This window comes from Rhinolophus hipposideros (genome assembly GCF_964194185.1).
Source record: "Rhinolophus hipposideros genome assembly, chromosome: X".
Taxonomy (NCBI): domain Eukaryota; kingdom Metazoa; phylum Chordata; class Mammalia; order Chiroptera; family Rhinolophidae; genus Rhinolophus; species Rhinolophus hipposideros.
The window spans coordinates 16,946,435-16,956,873 of NC_138046.1; the positions used below are offsets into that span (position 1 = coordinate 16,946,435).

The 10,439-nt window shown below is 38.1% G+C and overlaps 1 pseudogene across 1 annotated transcript; it reads left to right on the top strand.

Annotated features, from left to right (window-relative positions):
* Positions 1-2,573: 2,573 nt before the first annotated feature.
* On the top strand, positions 2,574-3,113 carry LOC308495232 (ubiquitin-conjugating enzyme E2 C-like; annotated as a pseudogene). Its single transcript has one exon. The product of its transcript is annotated as a ubiquitin-conjugating enzyme E2 C-like (transcript).
* The last annotated feature ends 7,326 nt before the right edge of the window (positions 3,114-10,439 follow it).

Here is a 10,439-nt window from a genome sequence, read left to right on the forward strand (position 1 = left end):
TTGCTAAGTGAAATTAGTCAGATGAAGAAGGACAAAAACCATGATTCATGATTCATTCATGATTTTAGTAATTTGAGTCTTCTCTCTTATTTTCCTGGTCAACGTAGCAAAAGGTTTGTCAGTTTGTGGAATTTTTCAAAGAACCAACTTTTGGTTTTCTTAGTTCTTGCTGTTGTTTTTCTATTCTCTCTTTTAATTATCTCTAATCTTTATTATTCCTTCCTTCTTGTAGCTTTTGGTTTAGCTTGCCCTTCCTTTTCTGGTTCCTTAAGGTGTAAAGTTAGGTTACTGAATTGAGATCTTCTTTTATTATCAAGTACTATATTTCACTATGTATACTGTGCATTTTTTCCCCAAATTTGTGAGGAGAAAATAAGGATGCACATATACATGGGTAGTACTAATTCCATATCAACATAAATGTTTTTCTTTTATTTATGCTTATGAGTTAAAAGTGTAACTCTAGAAAACAGTAACAATATTTGTATGCAAAATAATACCCTGGAATAAAATAATCGGTTTTGTTGAACTTATGACGAACTTGCAATAACAAAGAGTTCTTGGCCATGATGTGTAAATATTGTAAATGTTACTGGTACATAAAATTTGTTGTACTTTGTATCTGTTCCTGTGCTGTGTAATTGTTTGTTATAATAAAACTTATTGTACCATAATATGTTAAAAACTAATGCTAAAATTCCTTTATAATACAAAAAACAAGTACCTAAATGTAAACAAATAAAAATTTGAATTAGAAAATTAAAATGGGGATTCAATCAAAATGGTGGCATTAGGTGAGCCTCTGTAAATCTCCCCTGGAATTTACAACAAATAGAACAACTATAACTCCACAAAAGACGCCCTGCACAGAGACAGGCAAGACGAAGAGGCCCACTACTGAAGTCACCTAAAGGTGGGAGAATCGCTGGAGTGGGGGAGGAAGGAAGGGAGAAGTGCGGAGACGGAGCCACGCGGGCGCAGGACGCAGACCTAGCTCAGTGCTCCGAGCTCGCTGAATCCCGGAACTACTGCAGCTGTGGGAGAGGGAAGGACTCGGACTGCTAGGGCTCCGCATATGGCCCACAGGGCTGAGGGTGCAGCATATAACACGGCTGAACCCAATGCTCACAGCAGAGACTTCGGAGAACAGACTGAGGGAAGAAGGCAGAAAACGTGGTTTAAGCCCTCACTGCCGAGCGGAGAACGGAAGCCTTAGGCACGGAGACTAGCCGCCCCTCCCTACCCTCTCAGAGCTCGCCCCACCCCCACCTGCCCGGTGCTAGAAGCGAAAGAGTAGCAGTGTCAGATCAAAAGGACAGAATATTTGCTGTTCCGAGACCTGTGGACCGCACACACAGATTCGCAGCCCAACTAGTTCCGGCAAAGGGGAGGGAGCTGTGGAAGCAAGACCGGCTATGCTGGTGGTCGCTGACATTGCTCTGGGCCCCCTCTCACAACTCACCCCGCCCCTGGCCCCACCTATCTGCGCAGATCCCTGCAAGCGTAAACAGAACTGCTGAAACATAGGGAGTCTGAATCTGGTGCAGGAAGAGCTTTGGAACTTCAAAAGCTCTCCGCATACCCACACAAACACTGCGCCCTGTGACCAGATGAACTATTAACAGAGGAGAAGCCCGTCTCCCAAGGAATCCCCCCATTGTGTGAGAAGCTGGAACACTGCAGAGAAAACATAGCACTACCGTGTGAGAGAGAAAAAAAATGCTGCAGTCGGATAGAAAATAAAACATTCTACCCACAAGTACTGGAAAACAAAAGAAATACTTTTTCCTATCAACCTGTTGCAGAAGCCACTCCTGTAGATGTCTACGAAGAGAAATAATAAATCAGTAATTGCCATGAATAACCAAGGCACCAAGACAGCTCAGAAAGAAAGTGAAAAGTCTCCAGAAAAGGAACTTAAAGATATGGAAATATGGGACTTAAATGACAGAGAATTCAGGATTGCAGTTCTGAAAAAACTCAATGAGATGCAAGAAAACACAGAAAGGCAATTTAATGAACTCAGAAATGCAATCAAGAACAACATGAGCATTTTACAAAAGAGATTGAAATTTTAAAAAAGAACCAAATACAATTTCTGGAGATTAAGAACTCAATAGAAGAAATTAAGAATAAAATAACCAGCTTAGGTAGTACAGTTGACCAGATGGAGGAAAGAATCAGTGGCATCAAAGATAGAAACCTGGAAATGACACAGATGGAAGAAGAAAGACACTTGACAATTAAAAGAAATGAAAGAACTCTAAAAGAACTTTCTAACTCTATCAGAAAGAGCAATATAAGAATAATGGGCATACCAGAAGGAGAAGAAGGAGAGAAAGGAACACAGAATATATTCAAACAAATTGTTGATGAGAACTTCCCAAACTTGTGGACAGAACGGGATCCTCGAATCCAAGAAGCAAATAGAACACCTAATTACCTCAATCCCAACAGGCCTTCTACAAGGCACATTGTATTGAAGCTGTCTAAAATCAATGACAAAGAGCCCGCAGCTCTGCAGTTACAGTAGTGTTCTCCCGAGTTCCTGTGTCCATACCAGTGCCGCCCGGATGTCCTCCCAGAACCGCAACCCAGCCGCCGCCAGTGTACCCGCCGCCGGTAAAGGAGCCGAGCCCAGCGGGGGCGCCGCTTGAGGCTCCGTGGGCAAGAAGTTACAGCAGGAGCTGATGACCCTCATGATGTCTGGCGACAAAGGAATTTCTGCGTTCCCTGAATCAGATAACCTTTTCAAGTGGGTGGGGACCATCCATGGAGCAGCTGGCACAGTGTATGAAGACCTGAGGTATAAGCTCTCCCTAGAGTTCCCCAGTGGCTACCCTTACAACGCGCCCACGGTGAAGTTCCTCACGCCCTGCTATCATCCCAATGTGGACACGCAGGGTAACATCTGCCTGGACATCCTGAAGGACAAGTGGTCTGCCCTGTATGACGTCAGGAGCATCCTGCTCTCCATCCAGAGCCTACTAGGAGAACCCAACATCGATAGCCCTTTGAACACATATGCTGCCGAGCACTGGAAAAACCCCACAGCCTTTAAGAAGTACCTGCAAGAAACCTACGCAAAGCAAGTCTCCAGCCAAGAGCCCTGACCCGGGCTGTCCAGCGTCTCTCTCATTGTGCTGTCTTTCATTTCTTTCCTGAGATGGTCTGTCCTTTCCTTAATTTCTGTATAGGACTCTGTATCTAAAGCTGTAGTGTCATATTTGTTTTGTTTGTGTTTTTAAAGTAAGTCTCTGGTTGAACCCCTGTGGTGAACATATTAAATAAATACCTTTTGGTTTTAAAAAATAAAAATAAAAAAATAAAATCAATGACAAAGAAAGAATCCTCAAGGCAGCCAGGGAAAAGAAGACAGTAACCTACAAAAGAAAGCCCATTAGATTATCATCAGATTTTTCAGCAGAAACTCTACAAGCCAGGAGGGAGTGGAACCAAATATTCAAACTATTGAAAGAGACAAATCATGAGCCAAGAATAATATATCCAGCAAAGATATCCTTTAGATATGAAGGAGGAATAAACACCTTTCCAGACATACGGAAGCTGAGGGACTTTTCTAATACACAACCTGCACTACAACAAATACTAAAGGAGGCTATTCGACCACCAACAACGAGGACAATTTGTGGCAACTGAAACATAAAAAGGGGGAGAGTAAAGGCCTGAACCGGAATATGGGAATGGAGAAACTAAGCGTGCTGAAGAAAATGGAATACTCTAAATATCAAACTTTCTGTTACATAAACTTAAGGGTAACCACTCAAAAAAAATCTGGAAGTGAAATATATACTCTAATAAAAGACGAAACAGAGGGAAACATCATAGCATACCACCACACAGAAATAATAGACAACAACAAAAAGGCAAAGAAACAATGGAGGCACAGCCTTACCAGAAAACTAAACATTGAATGACAGGAAATCCTCACATATCAATAATCACCCTAAATGTAAATGGACTGAACTCACCAATAAAAAGGCACAGAGTAGCAGATTGGATCAGAAAAGTAAACCCAACCATATGCTGTGTCCAAGAGACACATCTCAGCTACAAGGACAAGTAGAGACTCAAAGCGAAAGGATGGAAATTGACACTCCAAGCAAATGGTATCCAGAGAAAATCAGGTGTAGCCATAATGATTTCAGATGAAACAGACTTCAGGGTGTAAAGGTAACAAGAGACAAAGATGGACATTTCATAATGGTAAAGGGGACTATACAAGAAGAAGACATAACAGTCATCAATATTAATGCCCCCAATCAGGGAGCACCGAAATATACCAAGCAACTACTAACAGAACTAAAGGAAGAAATTGACCAAAACGCAGTTATAGTAGGGGACTTAAATACGTCATTGACAGCTGTGGATACATCATCCAAACAGAATATAAATAACGAAATAGCAGCCCTAAATGACACGTTAGATGAAATGGACATAATTGACATTTATAGAGCACTTCATCCTAAAACATCAGACTATACATTCTTTTCGAGTGTACATAGAACATTCTCAAGGATAGACCATATATTGGGACATAAAATCAGCCTCAGCAAATTTAAGAAGATTGAAATCATACCCAGCATATTCTCTGATCACAAGGCTTTGAAATTGGATATCAACTGTGAAAAGAAAGCAGGAAGAAACACAAATACATGGAGATTAAACAACATACTTTTAAAGAACGACTGGGTCAAAGAAGAAATCAGAGGAGAGATCAAAAGATAGATGGAAACAAATGACAATGAAAATACATCCTACCAAAATTTTTGGGATGCAGCGAAAGCAGTTTTAAGAGGGAAATTTATATCATTACAGGCCTATCTCAGAAACAAGAAAAATTCCAAATAAATAACCTCATGTTACACCTAAAAGAATTGGAAAAAAAGAACAAGTGAAACCCAAAGTCAGCAGAAGAAAGGAAATAACAAAAATCAGAGCAGAACTAAATGAAATAAAGGACAAAAAGACAACAGACAAAATTAATGTGACAAAGAGCTGGTTCTTTGAAAAGATTAACAAAATTGACAAACCCTTGGCTAGACTCACTAAGATAAAAGAGAGAAGACACTAATTAACAAAATCAGAAATGAAAAAGGGGAAATTATCACGGACACCACAGAAATACAAAGGATCATCCAAGAATACTATGAAGGACTATATGCCACCAAATTCAATAACCTAGAAGAAATAGACAAGTTCTTAGAAACATATAGCCTTCCAAGGCTGAATCATGAAGAACTGGAAAATCTAAACAGACCTATCACCAGTAACGAAATTGAATCAGTCATCCAAAACCTTCCCAAAAGCAAAAGTCCGGGACCGGATGGCTTCACTAGCGAATTCTACCAAACCTTCAAAGAGGATCTAATACCAATCCTGCTCAAACTCTTCCAAAAAATTGAAGAAGAGACAGTACTCTCTAACTTATTTTATGAGGCCAACATTACCCTGATACCAAACCCTGGTAAGGACAACACAAAAAAAGAAAACTACAAACCAATATCTATGATGAATTCTGATGCAAAAATCCTAAACAAAATTCTAGCAAATCGAATACAACAATGCATTAAAAAGATTATTCATCACGACCAAGTAGGGTTCATCCCTGGGGCACAAGGATGGTTGAACATCCGCAAATCCATCAGTGTTATACATCACATAAACAAAATAAAGGACAAATATCATACGATTATATCAATTGATGCAGAAAAAGCATTTGACAAGATACAACATCCATTTATGATTAAAACACTTCATAAACTAGGTGTAGAAGGAAAATACGTTAAATCAATAAAGTCCATATATGACAAGCCCTCAGCTAATCTCATAATTAATGGTGAAGAACTGAAGCCCTTTGCTCTACGTTCAGGAACACGACAGGGCTGGCCCCTATCACCTTTGCTTTTCAACATAGTGTTGGAAGTCCTTGCCAGAGCCATCAGGCAAGAGAAAGAAATAAAAGGCTTCCAAATTGGGCATGAAGAAGTTAAATTATCACTCTTTGCAGATGACATGATGCTATACATAGGAAACCCTAACGACTCCATCCAAAAGCTATTAGAAGCAATCAATGAATACAGCAAAGTTACTGGCTACAAAATCAACGTACAAAAGTCCACTGCATTCCTATATACTAACAATGAAATCTCAGAAAAAGAAATACAAAAAACAATTCCGTTTACAATTGCAGCAAAAAGAATAAAATACTTCGGAATAAACTTAACCAAGGATGTGAAAGACCTATGTGCTGAAAACTATAAGACATTTTTGAAAGAAATTGAAGAAGACACAAAGAAATGGAAAGACATTCCGTGCTCATGGATTGGAAGAATCAACATAGTTAAAATGGCCATATTACCCAAAGCAATATACAGATTTAATGCCATCTCCATCAAAATCCCAATGGCATTTTTTAAAGAAGTAGAACAAAAAATCATCAGATTTGTTTGGAACCACAAAAGACCCTGAATAGCCAAAGCAGTCTTAAGAAAAAAGAACAATACTGGAGGTATCACACTTCCTGACTTTAACTTGTACTACAGGGCTACAATAATCAAAACAGCATGGTATTGGCAGAAAAACAGACACACAGACCAATGGAATAGAATTGAGAACCCAGAAATGAAACCACATAAATATGGACAGATAATTTTTGACAAAGAACAATGGAGAAAAGACAACCTCTTCAATAAACGGTGCTGGGAGAATTGGATAGCCACGTGCAAAAGAATGAAACTGGACTGCTATCTGTCACCATGTACCAAAATTAATTCAAAATGGATCAAAGACTTAAGCATAATACCTGACACAATAAATTGCATAGAAGAAAACATAGGTACTAAACTTATGGACCTTGGGTTCAAAGAGCATTTTATGAATTTGACTCCAAAGGCAAGGGAAGTAAAAGCTGAAATAAACAAATGGGACTATATGAAACTTAAAAGCTTCTGCACAGCCAAAGAAACCACCGACAAAATAAAGAGGCAACCAACTGAATGGGAGAAGATTTTTGCAAGCAGTGCCTCCAATAAACAGCTAATATTCAAATTATATAAAGGAACTCATGCAACTCAACAACAAAAAAACAAACAACCCAATGTAAAAATGGGTCGACGACCTGAACACACATTTCTCCAAAGAGGACATACAAATGGCAAATAGGCACCTGAAAAAATGATCAACATCACTAATTATCCAAGAAATGCAAATAAAAACCACAATGAGATATCACCTCACCCCAGACAGAGTGGCTATCATCAACAAGACAAATAGTAACAAGTTTGGAGAGGTTGTGGAGAAAAAGGTACCCTCATACACTGTTGGTGGGAATGCAGACTTGTGCAGGCACTAAGGAAGGCAGTGTGGAGGTTCCTCAAAAAATTACGAATATAATTATCATATGATCCAGCAATCCCTCCCCTGGGCATCTACCAAAAAAATCTGAAAATATTTACACATAACAACACGTGTGCTCCAATGTTCATTGCAGCTTTATTTACAGTGGCCAAGACATGGAAACAACAAAAATGTCCTTTGATAGATGAATGGATAAAGAAGTTGTGGTATACATACACAATGGAATACTATTTGGCGGTAAGAAAAGATGAAATAGGACAATTTGAGACACCATGGATGGATCTTGAGAGTATGATGCTAAGCTAAATAAGTGAGACAGAAAAAGCAGAGACCATATGATTTCACTGATATGTGGTATATAAACTGAAAACAACAAAGGAACAAGGCAAACAATGAGAAACAAAAACTCATAGACAGAAACAATAATTTAGTGGTTACTGGAGGGTAATGGGGAGGGCAATGGGAGATGAGGGTAAGGGTGATCAAATATATGGTGATGGAAGGAGAACTGACTCTGGGTGGTAAACACACAATGGGATTTATAGATGATGTAATACAGAATTGTACACCTGAAATCTATGTAATTTTCGTAACAATTGTCACCCCAATTGAACCGGTTGCTGGTTCAATTCCTCGACACCCGCAAGGTATGGTGGGCTCCGCCCGCTGCAACTAAGATTGAACATGGCACCTTGAGCTGAGTTGCTGCTGAGCTACTAGAAGACTCAGTTGATTGGAGCACCAGCTCTCAGCCACAAGGTTGCCAGTTTGATTCCTTGACTCCTGCAAGGGATGATGGGCTGTGCCCCCTGCAATTAACAAATGGCAACTGGACCTGGAGCTGAGCTGCGCCCTCCACAACTAAGATTGAAAGAACAATAACTTGACTTGGAAAAGTCTCAGAAGTACACACTGTTCCCCAATAAAGTCCTGTTCCTCTTCCCCAATAAAAGCTTTAAAAGAAAGAAGTTCCCAAACTATTTTAAACAGACTGTACCATTTTAGATTCCCACCAGCAACGTAGGAGACAGATAGGTCCTTGTGACAGCACAGTGATGTTGCACTGTGGTTTTAATTTGCATTTACCTAAAAGCTGGTGATGTTGAATGTCCATTCACGTGCTTTCTTGCCATCTGTATATCACTCTCCATAAAATATGTCTTCAGATCTCTTAAAACTGTCTACTTGGCATTGTTTGTGTTTTTAGTGTGAAGTTTTTAAAGTTCTTATACATTCTAAACACAAGTACATAATCAGATATGTGATTTGTAAATATTTTATCCCTGTCTATAACTTGTTCTTTCTTTCTCTTAACAGGACTTTAAAAAGCAAATTTAAAAAAATTCTGATGAATCCCAATTTACTATTTTCCTTGTATGTGTTGTGTGCCTTTGATGTCAAATATAAATTTTGTACTGAGTCCTGTTCCCATAGGTTTTCCCTGTGTTTTCTAAAAATGTTATAGTTTTACATTTATGATTCATTTGGGGCTAATTTTTGTTTAATGGGTGAGGTTTAGGTTAAACTTGATTGATTGATTGCCTATAGATATCCAACTGTTCCAGCACCATTTATTGAAAAGACAATCCAGGTATTAAATTGGGTACCTTCATGTAGGCCTCTTTCTGGATCCTCCATTCTGTCCTGTTCATCTGTATGTCTATCATTCTGCCAACCACGGCACTGCCAAGATTATGGCAGCTATATAGTCAGCCTTATTGTTAGCTAGAGACTTTCCTCCTAATTTATTCTTCTTTTCCAAGATTGTTTTAGCTATTTTAGGGCTTTCCATATAATTTTAGCATAAAAAAGCACATATCTACAATCAAACCTTCATGGGGTTTTGATAGGAATTTCATTAAACCTATAGAACTTAATTTGGAAGAATTAACCTCTTTATTATGTTGTGATTTCCAATCCAAGTACATAGTATGTCTCTCTATTTATTTAGGTGTTCTTTGATATTTTTCACCAGTACTTCTTAATGTTCAGCATATCGATCCTATACATGTTTTTCTTAACTGTTTACATATATACTTTATTTTCTTTGGAATGACTGTAAATGGTATTGTTTTCAGTTTCATTTCCATGTGTTCATTGTTAGCATTTAAAAATGTGATTCACTTTTTTGTGTGTGGGTTGATCTTATATCTTGCAACACTGCTGAACTCATTTATTCTAAGATATGTGTGTGTGTGTAGATTCCTTGCAATTTTCCATATATATAAAATCTTACAGTACATATATATTATATGTACATATAAAATCATGTTATCTGCAAATATTTCTTCCTTTTCAATCTGTATTTCTAGCACTTTTTTGTTGATTTCATCATTTTTGTACCAGGACAAGTTTGTTGTCTGTAAATAATGACAGTTTTAATTTTATTTCCAATGCAGACTCTTTTTATTTTGTTTTCTTGCCTTACTGCACTGGCTAGAACCTGTAATATAATGTTGCACAGAAGTGGTGGGAGCATAAATCCTTGTCTTATTTCCAAGTTTTAAGGGAAAGCATTCCGTGTTTCATTGTTAAGTATGATATTAGCTATAGGTTTGTCAAGTGGAGATAGTTCCTGTCTCTTCCCACTTTTTGATAGTTTTTATCATAAATATATGTTGGATTTTGTTAAATTCCTTCTCTGCATTGATTGATATGATTATATAAAAGTGGATAAAGCAGACATTCTTGCCTTGTTCACAGTGTAAGAGAGAAATCATTCAGATTTTCATCTTTAACTGTGATGAAGCATAGATACAGAGAACATTTTGAGGGTTGCCAGATGGGAAGGGAATTGAGTGCAAAAGTGAAAGGGAATAAGAAGTACAAACTGGTAGTTACAAAATAGTCATGCGGATATAAAGTATAGCATAGGGAATATAGTGAATAATATTGTAATAACTGTGTACGGTGTCAGATGGGTACTACATTTATCAGGGTGATCACCTCATAAGTTATATAAATGTCTAATCACTATGTTGTATAGCTGAAACTAATATAATATTGTATGTCAATTGAAATTGAAAAAAGTTATTTAAAAAAGGAAGGTGTAGGTTTTC